Below are 25,495 nucleotides of genomic sequence, written 5' to 3' on the forward strand. Positions count from 1 at the left end.
AAGTCTTCTTTAATGGCACTTGATAGCGTCACGAATAGTGCCTCCCATGACATTAAAGTGTCACTGAAAGGTTTTAGTCTTGATGGTGTAATGACACTTGTAAGTGTCACTAACTCTTTTTTAAATGGCACTTGATAGTGCCACAAATAATATCTACTATGACTTTAAAATGTCATTAAAAGTTTTTAGTCATGATGGTGTAGTGACACTTGCAAGTATCTACCATGGCACTCGTATCTACCGTGGCACCGATTGAAGTGGCACTTGTTCAAAATGCCACAAGACTAAAAAATGTCATTAAAAGAATAGTTTTGTGGCACTTTCAAATGTCACTAAACTAAGAAAATGTTGTAGTGTTGCCTGGAGTTTCGTTTTGTTAGCCAACCACAGTTCCTCCTCGAGGAGGTTTCCATTTTGCAGTGGTCAAGTTTTTGTGAATCATGTTACAAATCTTTTGTATTTCTTTTGTTAAGTTGAACAAGCATTTTTTTTGTCTGTATGTATGAATGGTGACGTGGGTATGACGTCTAAATTATGTAATTTAACTTTTAAATTTTCAGTCTCATGTATGTCTATACAGCTATATGGACGTTATATGTTTGCGTTTGTTTCCATTAGCCCTTGTATGTTATTTATTTGTTCAGAGGCCTTTGCTAATCCCAGGATCTCTGGCCGATTACAACGCAAAACCTATAGGGGCGGGTTTAGATCGTGACACTAAGGGTGAGGGACGGGTGACCAACTACGGGTTTAAGATAGGAAAAACTAATTGGTTATAGGTTAGAGGAAGCGATAGAAAGTAAAAGGGCAGAAACATCAAAATTTCATATTCTTATAATTAGTTTTGAATTTCACACTCCTTTAATTTTTTTATTTTATTTTAATTCTTCATTCATATTTAACATATTTCTGAACTTCTCTTTCTACCGACATTATTTGGGAAGCCACATTTTTATGGATAGTGCATTTCCCTATATTTGGAAAGTTGAAAAAATATATAAATAATTATAAATAAGTGGAGTCTAGTTGAATATATAAATTTAAAAAACCTATTTAAATTTTATTTCTTTATTTTTAAAATTAATTTTAATCAAATCAATAACTATCATGAATTAAACAAGACTTGAGCTAGAACAACATTTATTCTAAAAAATACTAAGAATCTTAAATAAATTATCAAATATTTATTTAAAATCCAGATAATTGATATTATTTTATGGAACTACTATGATGACCTAAAAATGGCTTTTGTCACACACAACTCACAACATACACAAGAAAACCTTAGAGACCACATAAGCTTTGTTTGGAAAGGATTAAAGTGGTTAAATTAGTACAAAAAGACAAAATAAATTAATTTAATAAATAATATAAAATGTTATATTCAAATCATAATCATTTTTTTTTCTCTCACAACTCTCATATCCAAATTAAAAAAAAGTCAAAACTTCTTTCTAAACAAAACTAATTTAGTCAGATTAAATTATTTAAAAAGTTAAAAAGTCAAGCTACATTAACCCTTCCCAAACGAAAGCTTAATATTACAGGCACGTGGCAAGCAGTCTTTCAGTTTGTTACGTCACCCCTCATAACTTTGACATTGGCTCTTAAAAGAATTGGGGCTTCTCTTTCTCTCTATTCCTCCTCTGATGCTTCATACGCCATCGAGCTAATTTAGAGTGGCAGAAGCCATAACACTCCTTACAAAGCCATCGTAGAGGGTATAAGGTTCCTAATGAAAAGATGCAACTGTTCACTTGGTCATATCCTGAGAAAAGGAAATACAGTTGCAGACAAGTTGGCTAACAGAGGTGTGGCTCAATATGAACATGTGGTGATACTAGATGATCCCAGAGTATGTAAGAGCTTTGGTCAAAGCAGATATGACTGGAATTAGTATTGAGAGGGATTAGCCCTCCATTTTGTTGTAATACTACTTTTAAACTTCTATGTTTGTTAATTTTCGGTTGAATAAAAAAAAAAATTCTCAACCTCAGATTACAAACTCCTAACTTATCATGCCTTAAAATAGGAACTTTTAAAAATCCCAATTGGGTTCGGGTCGAGGTTGGAGGGGAATATTTTTTACCCGAATCCTACCTGACCCGCAAATATAATAATAATACTACATATATATGTAATAGGTGTATAATATTGTTAAATTTTTAGAGAATATATATAATATCTATACAATCTATTTTTCAGTTTCTATTAAACAAATGTGATCATTTATTGTTTTAATGCTCTCTTAAATATTAAATTTGGAATTGGAAAAAAATAAAATAAAAATAGAATAGAATAAAAAATATAGAATTTGTTGGAGAATGTATTTGAAAATATGGTTAGTTAAAATAAAAAAAATAAACATTTAATTAAAATTTGACTATTTTGATGGAGATACTTTAATAGGCTAAACTGTAATTTAAAAAATTTATGAAGATGAGTCCAAAGAAGAAATGTGGAGAGAAACTCCTAAAACAGTATAAAATCATGATTTTCTTACATTTTTACCCTCTTTTTCTCTTTACTCATTTCTTATCTCTCTTTACTCACATTGCAATTCCCAACGACTGGTTTTTATTGTCAATCACCACACCGTCACCGCCGTTACCACCATCACCGCCACCTCATCTCCATCCATTTCCTGTTACCATCCTCCTATCCCACAACAACCCTTAGCTCTCCACATGTCCCTTTTTTGCTACGTACCATTACGACGTCATGCACTATGACTATCATTCATATCCAAGATTTGATCCAAATCCTTGAAACAATATTATTATTTATTTTGAAGGAATTAAAATAAATTATTAAAATTTTGAAAAATTTGAATAACTCGAGATATTGATTCTTGATAATATTTCAAATCTAAATCGTGAAATACCAATCTCAATCAAATAATCAATAACAAATTGATACAACGATTTAACGTAGAAAAAATCATAATTAAAGCACCTTCGATTCTGATAAAAAAAAAAGGCGAATTATACTAATAGTTCTTATAGTTTGGGACTTGTATCACTTTGGTCTCTAACTTTTCGATTGTGATACATTTGACTTTAAATTTTGAATCTTATTCCAAATAAGGACAATCAGAGATGTTTCCTTTGCAAATGGTCCATTTCAAGGGCAAAGTCGTAATACAATTTATTTCGTGTTGGTTAACTTGTATATTGTTTGAAATGTAATGGCCTTTTTTTTTTAAATAAATAAAACTGAAACTTTTTTTATTATAAAGTTCTGTTTGGTTTGGTTTTCATAATTTATTTTGAGAAATTTTTTCTAAAAAACTAAAAATTAAATTGATGAAAAAAAAAACACATCGTTTTTATATAATTTTATCTTTTGGGAGGATAGAAATAATTTTTTAAAATATTTTTTTTAATATTTGTTTTCGTTAAATTAGTTTCTATTTTTTTTTAAGTCAAATATGGTGACAACTTCAATATCGTTATTAAATCAATCCATTAAATCAAAAATTGAAAACTAAAAATATTTTATATATTAAACATATCGATTATACGTTAAAAGCTTAATAACCATCCATTACATGATAAGTATCAAAAAATATCTGTTAACAATAAATATAACAATCTTTTACATGATAAACATCCAAAAACATCAACAAAAATAGCCACCTATTACATGATCATCACCCAAACAAATACTAAAATTTACTTTGGTAAAAAAATAGAAATGAAAAAAAATTATCATTTTTATATAATTTTATCTTTGGTAGGTAGAAATAATTTTTAAAAATTAAAAAATATTTTTTTGACATTTATTTTTATCAAACTAGTTTATATTTTTATCAAATTGACAACTTTGGACTTCAAATGGAGCAGTGGTGTCTTCAATTATTCTTATTTGGAACGAAATTCAAAATTCAGAGTCAAATGTATCATAATTGAAAGGTTAGGGACCAAAGTGACACAAGTCACAAATAACAGGGACCATTATTGTAATTCGCTCTAAAAAAACTATAGGCCAAAACCACAAAGCAATACATTAAAAAGGCAAAAATGAATTACACATGTATACCTTCAGTTATCTAGCGAATTCACGCTCATATTGAACTGACCCTAATGTGCCTTTTCCACTACCGTCTTCACCTCGACATTGTCTTACCCAACGTTGAATCCACAACGCTGATGTCGAATCCACGACAATGAACCACTTCGGAATCCACCAAAACTTCAAGCCTAAGTTTCCCGGAATCTACCGAAGAACACCTCTCTTTTTTGTAAACATAACAGTAAAAACAACTCTTTGATGAAGTCAATATAAAACTCGTAGATTCATTGATCACTCTCAAATCATCAAGAAAACACTTATAAAAATAACCTTTAATATAGAAAACATTGGTAGCTCTACTCTCTTATTAGAATTTGGATTGCTTAAACCCTAAAAATAACAAACAGCGCACTTCATAATAAATAGATTTGCAAAGACTGCTCAAGTGCACACTTCACCTGTAACGCCCCGACCCTTCACACGTCATCGATAGTCCGCTTTGGGTCACGCTCGCACGGATTTGTTCTTCCCAGTGGGTCACCAATTCCAGAACTACTCCAGCCTAAGCACGCTTAACTGTGGAGTTCTGTTAGGGATTTCACCACCCGAGAAAAGGCCTCGATGCTATATAAGGGTACAGGTTTTTACTTTTATAGCCCAAGAACTCCCTCTCCATTCCCGATGTGGGACACCGGGGCCTTACAATCCACCCCTCATAAGGCTGCGCGTCTCCGTGCAGTAGCCTGCCAGCTCGCAAGCCTGCAAGCCTACCCACATGCACCGAGAGACGCTAGGGGCCCACACTCGGTACTCCGGAGAGTCGGCTCTGATACCATTTGGGCTATAAAAGTAAAAACCTGTACCCTTATATAGCATCGAGGACTTTTCTTGGGTGGTGAAATCCCTAATAGAACTCCACAGTTAAGCGTGCTTAGGCTGGAGTAGTTTTGGGATGGGTGACCCACTGGGAAGAACAAATCCGTGCGGGCGTGGCCCAAAGCGGACAATATCGATGACGTGTGAAGGGTCGGTGCGTTACATCACTGCTTGAGCGGTGTGAGTAAAATCGGCGTAAAACATATAGGCCGACCGCTCGAGCGCAACATTCACTACTTGAACAATAAAACTTGCTTCCTAGAAGTTTAGTTTGCAAGCAGAGATACTAGATGCTCCTATTCGTTGCTCGAGTGCACAAATTACCGCTTGAGCAGTTAAACAATTTAATTGCATGCTTCTATTCACTGCTCGAGTGCACTAATTACTACTCGATCCTTGTACACAGTTAGCGAAGTGGCAAACATGAACAACTCAAGATTACAAACTCCTCCACATAGGCACAATTCAGGTTGGATTCAACTGAAATAAAAGAGTCAATAAAATTATAACTGAAAAGAATTTTGTCAAACGAGATTGCTAATTATAAAAACCTAACAAATTTTAAGTGTAAAAATATTAATTTATTTTAAAACACTTAAAATTGCATGGAAATAATGAGATTTTCAAAAAAATTGGAAGCAAAAGTAAAAATGACTAGGTTTTGACGGAAGGGGAAATAAAAATATAACTTTTAATAGGGTTAAAATGCTACAATTTATTTCATAATAATGATAAAATTGATATTTTTCAAAGGACAATTGCATAATTTAGAGCTTGTTTGGGAATTGGTTATTATAGTTGGTTTTTTATTTTTTATTTTTTATGAAATTATGTACAAAACATAGAGAGAGTGATATAATTGGGTGTTTTGATTTTTTGACTATTTTAATCAAAGAGCATTGTTATTCAGGTTCAAAAATTAAACTTACTTTCTAGACCCAATGATGTGTCACTTTATTAAAACATCTAAGTCAAATCTTTTTTTCAATTATTCTCTAATCATCAGCTACTCATCTTATTGACACATCACTGAGTCTAAAAAATGAATCTAAAAAATATATTTATATATTATTTTTTAAAACTGAAAAGTCACATACCAAACAATCCCGTAGTGTGTTTTATTTCTAGATCAACAATAAGCTCTTCCTAGTTATTTTTGTGTTTTCCTTACTAGTTAAGAAACTCTTTTCTTGGCGAGAGAACAAACAAAACTTCATTTCTTTCCATTTCAAAAAGTAGTAGAAAGTGCAACAAATGGGAAGAAAATAGATAATAATAAAAAAAAGAGATACTTTTAGGAACATGCAAAGGCAACTAGGTAGAAAAACCCAACTCATTATAAATTGATATGGACCTAGGATCGCGCTATAATACACTTTTAAAGGGTTATGATCAAAAAAATCATTATTTATATTTTAAAAGGTTGTGTAATATATGTTAATTATAATAATATTGATTATCACAAATATTATAATTAAATTATTTTTAATCATAACTAAAAAATAATAATGAGTAATAATTAAACACCACATAAAATATAAATAATTTTTTTTTAAATTATAATCAAAATAATAATCATAAAAAATTATAATGAGTGATAAGTAATACCACAATTAGTTATAATCTAGTAAGAACTAACCCACATCAATATAAACATAAGTTATTTATCAAATACATATCAATTTTTAATTGAAATTATTTTGAAATTATGTTTTAAAAAATATAATTTTGATCAACAATTAAAAAAATAAATTTATAAAAAAAATCGATATAAGAGTGGAGGAGACAAGTGTGTTTGGAGATAAATTTTCAAAAAATTTCTTTTGGAGAGTTTAGAAATTTTTTTTGTTTGTTTGGTTATTTTGAAAATGGTTTTGTAGTTTGGGAGTTTGGGAAGATTTGATATTTTGTTGTAGTTGTGTAGATGTGTGTGAGAGAAGAAATAATTGAGAAATGAGAGAGAAAAAAAAAGTGATTGATTGATGTGTAGGAGAGAAAAAGTGATTTTTTTAAAAAAAATTCAAAAAATTTAAACCAAACAAAATTTTAAAAATTTTTCTCAAAAATTATATCTTAAGATACAAACCAAACAAATTCAAATACAAGAAGAAGTTTCGCTTTACCTCCAGTCATTCTGACTGTAAGATATTTTTGGGTAAATTACAAATACACTACTGAAGTTTGCTTAAAATACAAATTGTCCCATGTGGTTTGAAAAATTACAAATACCTCTCTTTCAGAATTTTTTATTTAACAGAATTAATTGAAAAAATAAAATTTATAACTGTTCACCTATACAATAATAAAATTATCTAAATTTTTAATGGAAATTAAAATTTAACATTATTAAATAATGTTAATTCATTTGATAATTTATTTTGAAATTAGATGCCTTAGTGGGCATAATGTAATTTCTAGAACTACAAGGAGTAATTTGTAATTTAAATAAATATCAAGGGGTATATTTATAATTTACCGGATATTTTTTAGTAGACTTTCTTCTAGAACATTCAGCCACCCTTTTTGACCACTCATTGGGACCAAATATAAACAAAGATAAATTACAAATACACTTTTAAAGGTTTGCTTCAAATATAAATAATCTTCTGTGATTTGAAAAATTATGAATATTTTTTTATTAGAATTTTTTATTTAATAAAATTAACTAAAAAAATGAAAGTAATACTTGCTCTCTTATAAAATAATAAAATTATCTAAATTATTTATTAAAATATATTTTTAATATCATTAAAAACTGTTGATTGATTTCATGATTTATTAATAAATGGACGATTTGTTATGAAATTAAAAAGCTCAGGGATGAAATATAATTTTCAAAACACACAAAATTATTCGTATTTTAATCAAATTTGAAGGGATATATTTATAATTTACCGTATAAATAAAAATCTACCACCACGCGAATCTAATGGGCATGAGTTATTTGAATCTCACATTAATTTTGTTTTTTTAAAGAAACTTTTTCTTATTAGTTAGGGTAGACATGATTCGGATTGGTTTGGATTGAGATAAATCAAGACCAATCTATTAACTACGGTTTCTGAAAAATTGGAACCAATCTAATCCGTTTAAATTGTGAAACCAATCCGAATCAATCCATTTAAATATATTGAATCAGTTTAGGACTATAGATTCACATAATTAAATAATAAAAAAACTTTAAAATATTTTAATTTTATAAAAACATAAACATAGCATCAAGTAATAGAGGTTTTTTTGACTTTTGTGAGAGAAAAAATGAAATGATTATAATTTTAATGTGACATTATATCTTATTAGACTAAAAAATTTTAATGTAATATTATGTCTTATTAAACTAAAAAAATTATTTTATCTTTTTGTGATAATTTTAATTAAAAAATTTCCGTTTAATATATGCCAAACGAGGATTAAATAAGATTGAAATAAAATAGAATGGAAAAAAGGTAATGTGTTGATCGTCACATGCGCTCTAAAAGTAGTTGGGTGATTGGAGACACTTTCGGGTACTCAGACACGCGGACACGTACAACCCATATGTAGATGTAATTTAGCTATCTCTTGATGGCCAATTGTGTAATGACCCATCACTTATGATAATTAATACTCGATTAGTTAAGAAGATTTGAAATTTAATTATCGGGTATTATAATTTAATTTGGGATTTATGGGAATTGTAGGCCGGTCTGATTCATATATGATTATATTAAAGAGTTATTTCGAAATTAGAAACTAAGGGTCCAAATGACTTAAGGAAGTAAAATTGAGAAATTGAATCTATTTAATTTTAATTACGGACCCATTTGAGAGTTTAATTAAATATTCGATTCAGTTTAGTAAAATTGAGATTCGATTAATTAGGTCCTAATTGGAGTTGATTAAGTCATGAGGATTGAGAATTGTGGTTATTATAAATTAAATTTAATTATGATGTGTTCAATTTGAATATGTAATTTATTGATAGAAATTTGAGTCTGATCAAAAATTGAAGGCCTAAATAATTTGGAAAATCAAAATTGATAATGATAATAAATTTAATTTAATATTTGGAGCCTTTTGGGAGTGGATTAAAAATCTGATTCAGAAGGATAAATTTAAATATAATTAATTGGGTATTATGGAAGTCGAGTTAGACTAATTAAATCATGTAGGAATTGTAATTAGTTATGAATAATCAAGGCTAATTGATGTTTAATTAAATTAAAGTGTGATTAGTCTGTTAAGCTAATGAAACATGAATTCATATGATGTGGACAAGTGTCCCACTAAATTGATAAATAAAATAATAAAATAAAAGGATGAAGAATGGAGTCATAGAAGCTTTGTTTCTGATGGAGACAAATTAGAGAGAGAGCACGGCTGAGATTAGAGAAAGAAAGACAGAGTGCACGGCTGAGAGACCAAGAAGAAGAAGAGAAGGGGAAGGAGAAAGCCTTGTGGGATACCAAGATTTAAGTCAAAAATTGTGGAAAAATCACCCTAAGGTAAGAAATCTTATCCTCTGCCTACTATTGTTTAAATAATGTAGATATAAATTGATTTAAGGTGAATTTTGAGGGAATTAAAAATAAAGCTTTGTAGGTCAATTATAAAGGTGCTGTTTGGTATTTTCAGTTTTCTGTTTATATTTACAAAAATTTAAAAAACTCAAATAAAAACTTGTTTGGTAAAATTTTTGATTTATAAATCAGTGGTCTCAGTTTATAAATTTGACCAAAAAATGAAAACACAAAAAATGTGTTTCCATTTTGAGTTTTCAGTTTTTTTTTTTTACCACCCAACACTAGCCACCACCCGCCACTATTTTCCACCACCGTCTTCCACCACCACCACACCTACCCCTACCATTTTCCACCACCACCTGCCACCACCACTCACCACCCACCTGCCACTACCACCCACCACCCGCCACCACCACCACCCGCCACCACCACCCACTCGCCACCACCACCCACCCCTTGCCACTACTACCACCACCACCACCACTACCACCCACCTGCCATCCACCACCCGCTACTACCATCCACCGCCCGCCACCTACTTGCCGTCACCACTCACCACCCACTTGCCACCACCATCCACCACCAGCCACCACCAGCCACCAGTCACCCACCCACCCACCACCACCACCACTGACACTATCACCCACCCGCCACCTACCTACCACTACTACTCACTACCACCCACTCGTTACCACCTACCACCCGCCACCGTCATCCACCTACCACCACCACCACCCGCTACCTACTCGCCACCACCCGCCATCCGCCATCCACTTGCTACCACCACCCACCACCCGCCGCGGCCACCACCACCATTACCCACTCGCTACCACCCGTCACCGTCACCCATCCAACCACCATCACCACCCACCACCCACCCGCCACCACCTACCACCACCTGCCATCCGCCACCCACCACCCGCCACCACAACCACCAACCACTCGCCACCACCCATCACCCGCCACCGTCACCCACCCACCCACTACCACCACCCGCCACCTACACGCCACCACCACCTACCTGCCACCACCCGCCATCCGCCACCCACCTGCCATCACCACCCGCCACCGCCATCGCCACCACCCACTCGCTACCACCCACCACACCACCAATAGTCGTGATTGTTGTAGACAATGCATGATGATTAGGTAAACGAAAACTAATCAATGGAATGTGTCATGAAATTTGACGGTTGATAGAATACATTAACTGTATGTATTGAATGATGGTATATAGAACCAATGTGTTTGTATACGTTATGTGTAGAGGAGGAGATGGGGGATGTACTCCGCGGTTTAGGGGAAGATGGGGGATGTACCTCTAAACCGGATAGTGTTGGGAGGAGATGGGGGATGAACTCCGTAGATACAGCTCATATGCTTGTCTAGAGAAGTGAAGATAGAGCTCATATGCTTATCTTTGTGAAGTGTGGATACAGCTTATATGCTTATTTGTGAATGTGGGATATAGTTGTTATATATATCTGTTGAGAATGTGGATAGAGCTAATATGCTTATCTGTGAATGTGGGATATAGTTTTTATACATATCTGTTGAGATGACGATAGAGCTAATATGCTTATCTGTTAAAAAGGGAAAAATGAAGAGTAACTTGGACTCATAAGTCGTATGGCATAAAATGTGATTTATGTGGATGTATCAGTGTTGGCCATCTATCAATTGCTAATCTTTTAGTCATTGTTCATGGTTGGTTTAGTGTATTTCTAATGGGCTGTGGCTCACCCTATATGGGAATATCATTTTCAGGTACAGGTAGCATGCCACCTCCAAGGTCATAACTTGGGAGGCTAGAGGCGGGCAGATTTTTGTTGTTTAAGTTTTTTTTTTTGATGTATTACATGTATATTCAAGCCGAGGGCTTAATGTGTAGATGAGTTAGCACTCTTTTGTTGTAACCAAGTGTTAACTTGGAAAGCTATAAGCCCGTAGGGCATTTTGCTTTTGTTGTTAACATGTAATACTTTTGCAATGAAACTCTGATGAATAGAAGAACGTGGATATTTCATATGTCAATGAATGTTTTATTTGATGGGTTTAATATTGTTATTTTGAGGGCGTTACAACTTGGTATCAGAGCGTACCGGGTTCGAATACTTTGGGTACGTGGGAAGTGATTATTATCACAATGGGTTTGCCTCGCTTGGTAGAGACTTAGATGTAGTGTCATATGCTATGTGTTCAATTGATAAAATGCTTATGTGTTTATTTGGGTATGAGATTTAATTTCTAGGATGTTGATTGGATCCTTGGGTTTCTGGGAGTCTCGTTGGAAAGGCACTTGATCAATGCCGTTTCTGACCGGAACTCTAGTAACGCCTTGGGACTATCATTATCCGGAAACGAAATTCGTAAGTGCTTATGTGTTTATGTGCTTACGTGGAGTGAATTACAGTTGTTCAAGCTTTAGGACGTAAGTGTTTAGTTTCAGCATATTTATGAATGTGCTAACGTTCAGTGCTACCTTTATTAGGATGTCAGGACGAGGAAGAGGTGCTAGGAGTGGTAGACCTGCAAGGCAGGAAGTACCTTTACCGGATGAGATTCCGGCAGTGCAGGAGGGAGTTGGCCAGGCCAATGTGGCCGAGCCAGCGGGTCAGCAGGCCATGGGTGCCTTGGACAGAGAAATAGCAGGAGCTTTGGGTATTCTTAGAGCTGGGAATCAGGCAGCTGAAGCAGGGCCTTCCTTCTTGAAGAGGGAGTTTTTCCGGTCTAACCCGGATGAATTTATCGGGGATCCAAAGGAGCCACTGAAGGCTGATGAGTGGCTAGAGCAAATGAGTAAGACGTTCGAGATGCTTGGCATCGAGAACGGAGCGCTGAAAGTGACCTTGGCATCCTTCCAACTGAAGGGAGATGCGGGTCAATGGTGGAAGTACGAGAAGGCTCGTGTCGGGAGTACATGGGAGGCGTTTGTAAATGCTTTTCAGGAAAGGTTTTTGTCTGCAGCAGCTAGGGAGAAGCTGAAGGATCAGTTTAGCCAGCTTAAACAGTAGGGCCTGTCGGTGGCCGAGTTTGAGGCTACTTTTACCAGTCTGTCCAGGTTTGCACCTGAACTGGTGGCGTCCGAGGAACGCCGTTGCTATGAGTTTGAGCGGAAGTTGAGGCGGGGCCTCAAGTTGAGAGTTGGTGGGTCTTACATCTGAGAGTATAGACACCTGGTAGATGCTGCTGCTCATATGGAAATTATGATGCAGGAAGAGGAGGAAGAGCAGAGGGGCTCCAAGAGGGGCTAGGATGGCCAGGGTGATGGCAAGAGACAGAGGGGTTATAACCCTCAGCAGCCTCAGGGTGCAGTTTCTAGATCGACCTTTCCAGTGCCGAGTGCAGGCTCGGGGAGAGGCAATCAGGGGGAGTTTGCTTGTTACAAGTGTGGCCAGCCGGGTCACAAGGTTTCAGTTTGCCTGTAGAAGGGTGGGGGTCAGAGAGCTGCTTCTTCTTCAGCTAGACCGCAGAGTCAGGGTTTGGGCAGGGGGCAGCCCTTGTCTTGTTATCAGTGTGGACAGCCTGGGCATCTGAAGAGGTTTTGCCCACAGTTGAGTGCCACTTCAAGAGTGTCTGGTTTTAGACAGACGTAGGGATTCCAGCTAGCTCAGTCTGTGCAGGCCTCGAGGGCCAATCCGGGGGCTTCGTCGTCCCAGTCAGTGCAGCAGTCGTATGCTCCTAGAGGTGAGCAGGTAGATCAGGGGCCTACAGGGCGCGTGTATGCTGTTACTGCGCAGGATCTAGTACCAGCTCCATCGGTAGTGAGAGGTACTTTTCTGTTTTGCAACTCGGTTGCTAGTGTGTTGATTGACACAGGTGCATCTCATTCTTTTGTATCTGCTGTATTTGCATCTGTTTTGGAATTGGAGTTAGCACAGTTAGCATCTCCTATTTGTGTAGTGTTACCTCTTGGGGGTGAACTGATCCTGAAACAAGGTGTTAGAGGTTGTGATATAGAGGTCGCCGACCATAGGCTTCCTTTTCCGTTTGTTGTCATGCCCATGAAGGGCTTTGATGTTATTTTGGGTATGGACTGGCTATCGTCATACCGGGCTATTATCGATTGCTACCGCCAGAGGGTCACGTTATGTACCTTGAGCGGGTAGTGGTTCCATTTCTTGGGAGACCGGGTTGGTAGTGTTTTGCCACCGGGGTATGATTCGCGAGGGTGAAATGAGCTTAGTGGTCTACTTGCTAGCTTTGAGAGTGGTGAGTGTGATGAAACCCAGGTTGTTTTGCCGAGGGTAGTTTGTGAGTACTCGGATGTCTTTCCCGAGGATCTCGTTAGTTTGCCACCTCATCGAGAGATCGAGTTCTTTATTGATCTAGTGCTCGGCACGGCGCCGATTTCTATGGCACCTTACCGTTTTGCTCCAGCAAAGTTGGTTGAGTTGAAAGTTCAGCTCCAGGAATTGCTAGATAAGGGTTTTGTTCGCCCTAGTGTTTCACCTTGGGGAGCATCGGCCCTCTTTGCTAAAAAGAAAGATGGTGCCTTGAGATTGTGTATAGACTACTAGAAGTTGAATCGGGCTACGGTCAAGAATAAGTACCCTATGCCCCGTATAGATGATTTATTTGACCAGTTGAAGGGTTCCAGTTGTTTCTCTAAGATAGACTTGAGATCGGGTTACCACCAGTTGAGGGTTAGGGAGGAGGATATTCCGAAGACGGCATTCCGTACGCGGTATGGCCATTATGAGTTTCTGGTAATGCCATTTGGGCTTACCAATGCACCGGCAGTCTTTATGGACTTGATGAACCGGATCTTCCGGGAATTCTTAGATTGATTTGTGGTCGTTTTCGTGGACGACATTCTTATCTATTCGCCTTCAGAGGAGGAGCACGAGGAACACTTGAGAGTGGTGCTTGAGTTGCTTAGAGCCCATAGGCTGTATGCCAAGTTTGGGAAGTGTGAGTTCTGGCTAGGAGAGGTGAAATTCTTAGGCCATGTGGTTTCCGGGGAAGGGGTGTCTGTAGATACATCCAAGATTGAGGCAGTGCAAGATTAGGCACAGCCTAAGAGTGTGTTTGAGATCCGCAGTTTTCTGGGATTAGCCGGGTATTACCATCGGTTTGTAAAAGATTTCTCCAGGCTAGCTTCGCCGTTGACTAGATTGACTCGGAAGGGAGTCAAATCTGTGTGGAGTGAGACTTGCGAAAAGTCGTTCCAAGAGCTGAAAGTTAGATTGACCACTGCTCCGGTTTTGATTATTCCGGAGAGAGGGTTGGGTTATGCGGTTTATTGTGATGCCTCACGAGAGGGTTTGGGTTGTGTGTTGATGCAAGAGGGGAAAGTGGTAGCTTATTGCTCACGTCAATTGAAAATTCTCGAGAAGAATTACCCCACACACGACCTAGAGTTAGTAGCAGTGATCTTTGCCTTGAAGATTTGGAGGCACTACCTTTATGGTGAGAAGTTCGAGGTGTTCTCGGACCACAAGAGTTTGAAGTATCTGTTTACCCAGAGAGACTTGAACTTGAGGCAGAGGAGATGGATGGAGTTCATTGAGGACTACGACTTTGAGTTGCATTATCACCCGGGAAAGGCCAATGTTGTGGCCGATGCCCTTAGTAGGAAATCCATTACTGATGTAGCTTGTATTACCATCCGAGAATGGGAGATGTTGGGAGCTCTTGGCGAGTTTGATTTGTTACTAGGCGAATCTGTTGAGGCTGCGGCCTTGTTTTCCGTTGTCGCGCAGCCTACACTTGTGACTAGAGTGTTAGAGGCACAGAGAGGTGACCTTGAGGTAGAATCCCTCCGAGAGAAAATCTCAGGTGGGAAAGTTGAGAAGGGTTTGACGGTGTATCCCGACTTGAGTGTGAGATACCGAGACCGTTTGTTCGTGCCGGAGTCTTGCCGAGAGGAGGTACTCCGAGAGTTTCACCATTCACGTCTTGCGGTGCATCCGGGAGGCACTAAGATGTATCGGGATTTGGGTCGCCAGTTTTGGTGGCGGGATATGAAGAGAAATGTGGCTATTTTCGTATCGAGATGCCTTACTTGCCAGCAAGTGAAGGCCGAGCATCAGAGGCCAGCGGGTTTGTTGCAACCCTTGCCTATTGCCGAGTGGAAGTGGGAGCATGTCACTATGGACTTCGTTGTAGGTCTTCCGAGGACTCAGCGGGGTAGTGATGCTATTTGGGTGGTTGTAGACCGGTTAACTAAGTCAGCGCACTTCATTCCTATGCGCGTGAGAGATTCAGTAGACCATCTTGCCGACTTGTATATTCGGGACATAGTGAGATTACACGGGGTCCTAGTGACGATCGTCTCAGATAGAGATCCTCGTTTTACTGCTAGGTTGTGGCAGAGTTTGCAGAGTGCCTTGGGCACTAAATTGACCTTTAGTACGGCTTATCATCCGCAGACTGACGGGCAGTCCGAACGTACTATTCGGATCCTTGAGGATATGCTTCAGAGTTGTGTCCTTGACTTTAGTGGGACGTGGGAGAGGCACTTACCATTGGTGTAGTTCGCCTACAACAACAGCTTTCAGTCTAGTATCGGTACGGCACCGTTCGAGGCCTTGTATGGCCAACCGTGTAGGTCTCCAGTTTGTTGGGCCGAGGTGGGTGATGCACCTTTGTTGGGTCCAGAGTTGGTTAGGGAGACGACGGAGAAAGTTGAACTTATCCGTAGGAGACTTGTTACAAGCCAGAGTCGTCAGAAATCTTATGCTGACCATAGGAGGAGGCCTTTGGCGTTTGAGGTAGGTGATCATGTTTTCTTGAAAATATCACCTAGGTGAGGTTTGGGAAGAGTGTGAAGTTATCCCCTCGGTTTATTGGCCCTTTTGAAATCCTTGAGAGGATTGGGGAAGTGGCTTACCGTTTGGCTTTACCGCCGCAGTTGTCCGGGGTGCATGACGTCTTTCATGTTAGTATGCTTCGAAAGTATGAGCCGGATCCATCACATGTATTAGATTGGACCGACTTAGAGGTAGATGAGGATGCCTCGTATGAGGAGGGACCGGTTCGGGTCTTGGATAGGCGGGATCAGGTCCTGCGTGGCAAGACCATTCCTTTGGTGAAAGTCTTGTGGAAACATCACGGAGTGGAGGAAGCCACTTGGGAACGTGAGTTGGAGGTCCGCGAGAAATATCCGGACTTGTTTGTTGATATGTAATCTTGTATTTAGATTTTGAACTGTTGTTGAACTTAAGAGCTTTTGTATATGTCTTAAGTTGTGAAACATTGAAAATTTTTTGATTTATTGAAAGTATGTTTTGGAACTTGCCTCATATGGAAGTTGAATGTAACATTATATATGTTGAAATATATTGTTTATATTGTTGAAATTGGAAAGGAAATGCGTAACGTTGATGCATGTTGAAAGTACATATGTTGTTTACATATTGTGAAATGCCTCTTGATAAGAGGGGAGGACCGGTAATGGGTCGAGTTTTTGAATGTTAAAAAGTAACATTGTTAAAAATGGGGAAAAACCTGTTTTTTTGAAAACTTGTGCTTAATTTTGGGGACGAAATTCTTTAAGGGGGGGAGGTTATAGCGATCCCGGATTTACCCTTGTTGTATAGTGATCTGGACATGTGTCCGTGGATGTTGGTAGTTATATCTATCATGTTGCTATCCTTTAAATCCGTTGTTTGAGTTTTAGGATGTTTTTGGGCTTGTGTTGAACAGGTGGATTAAGCCTTGGTCTATATCCTTGTTGCCCAGGTTTTTGGTGTTACGCTCGAGCGGGTCATCCTGCGCTCGAGCGGAGTTTGGTTTCTAGTTTAGCGCTCGAGCGGCGTTCTGGAGCTCGAGCGGAGATTGCACACTCCTAGTTTTTCGTGTCCCTGCAAAACTTCTGCAGAGGAGTTTTCTACGCTCGAGCGGGTTTTTCTACGCTCGAGCAGGTGGCGCTCGAGCGAGATTGTTGGCACTCGAGCGGGTAGTACTGTCTTGGTGAGGATTCTGGGAGAGGGAGATTTGCGCTCGAGCGGACTGGTTTTCTCGCTCGAGCTGATGTATTTTATTTCTGTGTCTTGGCGCTCGAGCGAGTCTTATTGCGTTCGAGCGTGTCCAGATTTGTGTTTCTGGCGCTCGAGCGTTGTGTTTTCCGCTCGAGCGGGAATGTCATATAACAGAGGGCAGCTAGGCATTTTTGAATCACTTTTTCACTCTCTTCTCTCTCCTACTTTTCCAAAACACCATTGTTGAGCCTCTCACTCTAGAACTCTACCTTCTCTCTAGGTTTTGATCTAGTAGGAGTGGTTTGCTCATCTTTGGCCTTTACAAAAAAGTTGTTGATCATCGAGGGCTATATTTTAATCTGAAAATTTCGAGATTTGGAGCACATTGGGTTTTGTCATCTTCTCCCTTGGGGCTCCGGAATTGAGGTAGGGATATCCTACTCCTCTCTATGGATTTTGTCTTTAAATTTTAGTATTTTCAGATGTTGGGGTTGGTTTGGTAATTTTGTGAAAGTTTGGGGCTTTTGTGTAATTTTACAAAAGTTGGGGTTTTATTTATAATAAACCTAGATGCATGTTTGGCATAGAGAAATGGAATAAATGTTGAACCATTGATGAAAATGGGACCTTAAGGGTTGTAATGTTAATTATGGAAAATGCCCTAATTACATTAGTTGATTAATTGGGTTAATTAATCGTAAGAAATGAGGTTATGAAATAGGAATGTTGAGATTGGGAATGTATGGGGTTAAAGGGTGTAGTTGAATTATTTATCACTCATCGAAATGAAATGTTGATTGAATATCCATTTATGCATTTATTTTCTGTCTAGAAATAACTGCTTTGGGCTATCGGTGAAGGATAGTTGTGATTGTTGTAGACAATGCATGATGATTAGGTAAACGAAAACTAATCAATGGAATGTGTCATGAAATTTGACGGTTGATAGAATACATTAACTGTATGTATTGAATGATGGTATATAGAACCAATGTGTTTGTATACGTTATGTGTAGAGGAGGAGATGGGGGATGTACTCCGCGGTTTAGGGGAAGATGGGGGATGTACCTCTAAACCGGATAGTGTTGGGAGGAGATGGGGGATGAACTCCGTAGATACAGCTCATATGCTTGTCTAGAGAAGTGAAGATAGAGCTCATATGCTTATCTTTGTGAAGTGTGGATACAGCTTATATGCTTATTTGTGAATGTGGGATATAGTTGTTATATATATCTGTTGAGAATGTGGATAGAGCTAATATGCTTATCTGTGAATGTGGGATATAGTTTTTATACATATCTGTTGAGATGACGATAGAGCTAATATGCTTATCTGTTAAAAAGGGGAAAATGAAGAGTAACTTGGACTCATAAGTCGTATGGCATAAAATGTGATTTATGTGGATGTATCAGTGTTGGCCATCTATCAATTGCTAATCTTTTAGTCATTGTTCATGGTTGGTTTAGTGTATTTCTACTGGGCTGTGACTCACCCTATATGGGAATATCATTTTCAGGTACAGGTAGCATGCCACCTCCAAGGTCATAACTTGGGAGGCTAGAGGCGGGCAGATTTTTGTTGTTTAAGTTCCTTTTTGATGTATTACATGTATATTCAAGCCGAGGGCTTAATGTGTAGATAAGTTAGCACTCTTTTGTTGTAACCAAGTGTTAACTTGGAAAGTTGTAAGCCCGTAGGGCATTTTGCTTTTGTTGTTAACATGTAATACTTTTGTAATGAAACTCTGATGAATAGAAGAATGTGGATATTTCGTATGTCAATGAATGTTTTATTTGATGGGTTTAATATTGTTATTTTGAGGGCGTTACAACGGTCACCCACCCACCTGCCACCAGCTACCTACCACCCACCGTCACCACTTTCCATCATTGTCTTTCGCTACCACTTGCCATTTTTCACTCTTTTTTATATTTTTTAAATTTTTTAAACATTTTGTCAATTACCAAACGCGTTTGTAGTTTATGTTTTTCTAAAAATATACAAAAATCAGTTTATAAAATTTTTGTAAATATAAACTGAAAACGTAAACGTTACCAAACACACCAAAATTGTTAAGATTTGGGTTTGCATGTGAAATCAAGTTAGGACAAAGAATATGAATTATGATTTCTTATATTTGTTTAACTTGGATCCAATTTCATATAAATAGGAGGAGTTAGCAAGATGATGAATAAATGAAGTTATGTTCAATTTATGAAAATTAATTTAGAAATTAATTATTTTGCATTCAATTTTTGTAATCTTGCATGAATTGGGTCTTATTTCTACATGCATGTAATTTGGAAGAATTAAATAATAAATATGGGTTTTGATCTTAATTATTAACCCATGCATGTAATGTAATCTAAGAGTTTGACTCAAATTAAACATATTTTGGAACATCTATGACTATGAATTAAATTGAGGTTAAAATAAATTGAGTTAAGCTTGAGATTAAGGAAATGAGTTTAGGAAAATTTATCAAGTAAGTTTAATTTGTGTTATTCCTCATGAATTTGGACTTCATCTTTACATGTATCAATAAATCTTTAAGAAAGTTGGAGAATTAATTTCATGTTTGGGTATAAGGAGAGCAAGTTTTGGGAAATTATGAATTCATTGACATTTTGAACTTAATATTGAATTAAAGGAATTTTGGATGTAATTGGTTTGAATTTTGACCCAAATTTTACACATGCAAATATTTTCTAAGAGTTTTATAACTTTAATTTCATGTTTTAGATAATCCTCCATGCATCATGAATTAAGAAAATTATGGAATTAGTCTCATGGATTTTGTGAGAAATAAGGTTTTAAGTAAGGAATTGAGTGGACTCATAGTTGTGGAAATTAATTTGGAAAATTAATTATTTGATTTGATTTTGTAGTATTTTCCTCTAATACATGAATTTTAAAGGAATTGAGCCATTCAAGTTCATATTTTGAAGAGACAAAGGAAATGTTTTAAGAAAATCAAGTTTATGGAAATTTGGAATTGATCCTAAAGTTTTGATTTTATAATTAGATTTTTTTTATTTAATCTATGCATGTGATGTAATTTAAGAATTTTATTCAATTTAGATACATTTTAGAACAATTCTATTTAGATACATTTTAGAACACCCATGATTATAAATCAAGTATTTGGTCAAGAATTGAGTTAAGTTGATTTTGTTATTAATAATAAGGTGGGATCTATTTGTATTACATACATCATGGAATTTCAAGACGTTGGGAAGTCTAATTTATATTTTAGAATTGTGGGTTGATATTAATAAGATGAATTAAAACTAAATTTGGGCACTTAGAACATGATTTTGAATAAATGTTTTCTAATTGAAAGTGTTTACTAACGCATACTATGGTTCTCCATTTTTGTGTACCAGAAATACATGTTTTGAAACTTTGAATACCAGATTTGAATTTAAATTGCAATTTTGGAATTTCAGAATTTGCGTTGTTCACTCGAGCGAGGAAAGTCTCGCTCGAGCGTGAAAATCGAGCTCCTAGAAGTTTTTCAAATTTTACAGTCCGCTCGAGCTGCCAAAGTGGCACTCGAGCGGGGACCCATTTTCAGCATATTTTGGAAAGTTGCATTTAGTTCACATTTTTATTATCATCTCTTTCCAAGGCATTCTAGACATGATTTATGACTCAATAAAGATTAATAAGCTACCAATCAACATAGATTAGTTAGTGAAGAATGAATAATTTATCTAGTGGTAATTGTTTAAGAAGCCAAGTAAAAGATCAATCTATTTGGAAAAGAAGGGCTTAGTAATGAAAGAATATGTGAAATAAAAACCCGGCTTATTTGAATGAGAAAGAATAAGCATAGTAGAACTTTGGACTGTTTAGACGGAAAAAGACTAGGAAAGTCAAGTTTGATCAAGGGAGTAATATTGTATTTCAATGTGTATGTGTTATGTGTTTGTGTAGGTCACGCGCCATTGTCTGCCTGATTTATCTGATATGTCCAATCCCCCTGATTTGCTTCTGCGGCTATCTGTGAGTAATAACTCTATAAAGTTATGTTTAACTTCAGTATTTTCTGTCTGGTTTGGTATGATCTATTTTCTGAATCTTACGAATGATGAATGAATGTCCAATTTTTTGAAAAGTATTTGTGGCACCCTTAATTCACGTGGCCCTCGCCCGGGGGTAACAATACCGCGACCAATCTGCACGTGGCCCTTGCTTGGGGGTAACAATACTATGGCTACTTGCGCACAAGATATGGACCTTTATGGTCATTGGTACCAACTATGCATGTGGGTCTTTGGACCAAATTGATTTGATAGCTAATGGGTGTACCACGTATGATCTTATGCAAAGTCTGAATAAGAACATGAGTGTGTATCTGAATCTATTTCTGTTTGAAGTCTAAATATGTTCTGATTTAATTACTGGATCCTAATTTGTGCTGGACATCATTCATAAAACCTCTTTACTCTGTTATTATTCACTGGGCTCTAGCTCACTGTATCATTTATGTATGTAGGTGATCAGGCGCGTGACCAGGCTTAGAGGCATCTGCCTAGAATCTGTTTTTGTTAGCCAACCTATGTTCCTCCCGTGGAGGTTCCGGATATGTCAAGTGATTATGGCCATGTGATTTAAATTTTAAGTTTTGTTTTCGTGTTTGGTTGAACAAGTCATGCGTATTTCGTAAACAGGGCTAAGTCCCTTTTTGTCTAATCTGTATATATATAATGACTTAAAGATGATGCGTATATATGTATATAAAAAGTTTAAAATTTTTCTGTCTCATATAAGTCTGCACAGCTCAATGGACATTGTATATTGTTATTTGCTTCCGCTAGCCCCTAATATTATGACAATCTGTCTCAGAGGCCTTCGGTAATCCCAGGATTACTGGCCGGTTACGATGCTAAACCTGTAGGGGCGGGTTTGGGTTGTGACAAATTTCCCGTGGATTTCAATTCTTCTAACAAATTTTTTGAGACATCCATTAAGGCCTTTACATGACCTTTCATTTTTCCTTTCACTTCCTTGGTTAGCAATTATTTGAGAAAAAGTGAGCGAGCGACCGTGGGCAATTGTTTAAGTGATCAGGGAAAGGATATTTAGGAATTAAGTTAAGTGAGATTTTTAAAGTTTGAGTTTATAAAAATATGTTGATGTGCATTAATCGCTATCTTATGGAAAAAAAAAAAACAGAGAGAGAGCGACTCCGTTTGGGAAGAGCTAGATTGGGCTTTTTTGGCTATTTTAGCCACAAAAAACAAAATAGGCTATTTTAGTCACAAAAAACAAAACATCACATCCAACCCATAATCATTACACTCTTCTCTCACAAAAAAAACCAAAAAGCCCTTCCCAAACCAAGCTTTTTAGCCCAAGCTAAAATAGTCAAAAAAGCCAATCCACTTCCCAAACCAACCCAGAGAATGTTTTAAAATTTGTGAAAAAACATTTTTATAGTAAAAGGTGAAAACAAAAATCATAAATGTGTGAAATTTATCCTTGAAATAGTGAAATTGCCCATCATTCTCTTCCAATATATATCTTCTTGTGGGTGATGATTTCCAACCTCACAACCAAACATATCTCTTGATCGAGATCTAGGAAACTTAGGTGGAGAGCACATGACAGAATAGATTAAGCGAACACATGCGCACAAGAGAGTAAGAAATACCGTGGTGGCTCGTCCACCTGGGGACACTCTAATGATCAAGTCAGTAACTTATCTCATAAGATATCAACTCAAGTAAAACAACTCTCAATTAAAGTGTCCTCAGACCTACAGGGGTGCTTTCACTACAAGAATTTACACATTTGACGACTAAATTTGGAGACCAAAATAAAATTAGTCGCCAAAAGAGACAGTTTTGCTGACTAAAAATAAAATTAGTTAGCGATGATTCAAGTTTCAGCTACTATATGATTTTAGTTGAGATATCTTATTTATTGGCGACTAAAGAAAATATTTAGTCGCTAAATATTCACTGATAGGCGACTAAAAAGCTATTAGTCGGCGATTGTCTAAACTTTGGGCTACTAAAGATTTAATTTGGTCGGAAAATATAATTATTTGCTGACAAAATAAAGTTTAGTCGCCAAACAGTTAGCGAATTTTTTTTTAATTCTTTTTGCCAACCAAATAATTTGGTCGCCAAATATGAGGTTTTGGTGACTAAAATAATTTAATCGTCATATAATAACTCTTTGCCGACCAAAAAAAAAAAAAAATAGTAGCAAAATGGTATCTATTGGCTACAAAATGTTTTTTGGTCACTAAAGCTTGAATTTTTTTTTTAAGAGGCAAACGAATTAATTTTGGCACCTGTGTCTCCTCTCTACACTTACACAGTTTGCTCTATGTTTTGTGTCATACACACAGAGAATAGAGTCTACACCAAACCTCACCCCCGCTCACCACTGACGATCACCACCGTCGCGCGCCACTGTCGCTCGCCAGCGTCGCATGGCACCCCCGCCACCGCCGCAAATCACCTCCCCCACTAGCGGCGAATCATAGGTCTCTCTCTCTCTCTCTCTCTCTCTCTCTCTGGGTGTCTATCCCTCTTTGTCGATCTCGGTCTCTCTCTCTCTCTCTCGCTTAATCTATTTCCCCATTTCTCACACAATACTGTAGGGTTTGATATATTTTTTTAGTTTAATTTTGCGTTGATTTTTGAAATTGGTTTGGTTCAAAGCATGTTTGTTTTCTTCAATTTTAAGGGTTTGATGGCCAAAATAGTTAGCCCTAATCCATTTTCGAATTGGGTTCAACTAGTTTTTTGGGTTCAACTGGTTTGAATTCTGAAATTGGTTTGTAATTTCTAAAATTGGGTTCAACTGGTTTGATTTCCCCCTCATTTTCCTTTCTCTCTTATTAGTTTGAAAGCTCTAATCCATTGTTGTGTATTTATTTGCATGTATGGCCAGTAATATACGATTTTATGTTTATTGACCATGGCTAAATATTTGTTTGATGGTATGATGCTGCCCTAATCCTTGATTCTATGTTTATTTCCCCTTTTTTTTTCCTTTTCTTTTCTTATGTGGTGTTTTGTTCTTAGAAAATTCTAAATGGGTGTGTATCATATATTACAACTTGTATAGTCTTTGGTTATGACATTAGAGTGTTGGTTATGATTTCCTTATAAACATTATGCCACTAGTTGTTTTTTTTTTTTTATCTGCTAAAAAAGAACATTATTGATAAATCGCAAAGTACATCATACAAGGATTACATTAATAAAAAGAAGGAAGGTGAGAGTGCAAGAAGTATCATAATTAACACATCCATCCTAATTATGTTGGCACCAACATACAAATTCAATCATATGCTAACATTACACCAGGATTGATGAGAAACCAAAAATCAAAATCAAAATAACAACAACCACTCTGGCTGCCCTGTTTTCAGCCACACAAACCAGAGCAAAAAATAGCTAATCTTGACAGCAGCCACCCAATAACATAAGCATATCAAAAAGGTCATCCACCAAAGCAAACTTCATTTGCCTTAGGTTACAAAGTCATTTACTGAAAAATGTGCCATCTTATTAGAAGACTTAAACCAAAGAGCAACTCTAATGTTGACAAGTTCACATATTTTATTAAAACTGGGATTGCAACCATTAAATACACACTTATTTCTGTGCTTTCAAATGGACCGAAGTATTGCAAGGGATATGGCTCTCTAGATTTTCCTTTCAACTTTTCTCAAATTGTCACTAGCCCACCACTGAAGTAATTTATGGTATTAGTTATGACTCATTGTGATATTTGTTATGATATTATTTTAGTTATAATCCAAGAGCTCTTTAGTTATATTTTATTTGATGTTTGGTTATAATTCTTTTTTTTTTCTTTTTTCTTTCGTAGTTATGACTCATATAAGATTGAGTTATGACATTTATGGTAATCAACTTCACAAATATCATAAGCTAGTACAAACACTCAATTATTAAAAAAAACTAAACAAATATCATAACTCACATTTTGTACACACCTTTTTGAGGGTATGTACCATAGCATTACCCTTGGTTATGACTCGTTATTATTTTTTAATTATGATTGAAAAAAAATTGTGTAACACCCTGGAAATTCACACTATAATGGACAATAATAACATGATGTCATTAAATCCCAAAAGGTCATCTTTCTCATTGAACTAATAATCAATTGTTTACACTTTAATAAATA

The 25,495-nt window shown here is 36.6% G+C and overlaps 1 long non-coding RNA gene across 1 annotated transcript; it reads left to right on the forward strand.

Annotated features, from left to right (window-relative positions):
- Positions 1-21,040: 21,040 nt before the first annotated feature.
- LOC145806161 (uncharacterized) lies at positions 21,041-22,087 on the forward strand. The gene is made up of 2 exons (XR_014348873.1): positions 21,041-21,325; positions 21,819-22,087. It is a non-coding gene; the product is annotated as an uncharacterized LOC145806161 (long non-coding RNA).
- Positions 22,088-25,495: the final 3,408 nt, after the last annotated feature.

The sequence above is a fragment of the Camellia sinensis genome, chromosome 13 (genome assembly GCF_055761805.1).
Source record: "Camellia sinensis isolate YWXY chromosome 13, ASM5576180v1, whole genome shotgun sequence".
Classification (NCBI taxonomy): domain Eukaryota; kingdom Viridiplantae; phylum Streptophyta; class Magnoliopsida; order Ericales; family Theaceae; genus Camellia; species Camellia sinensis.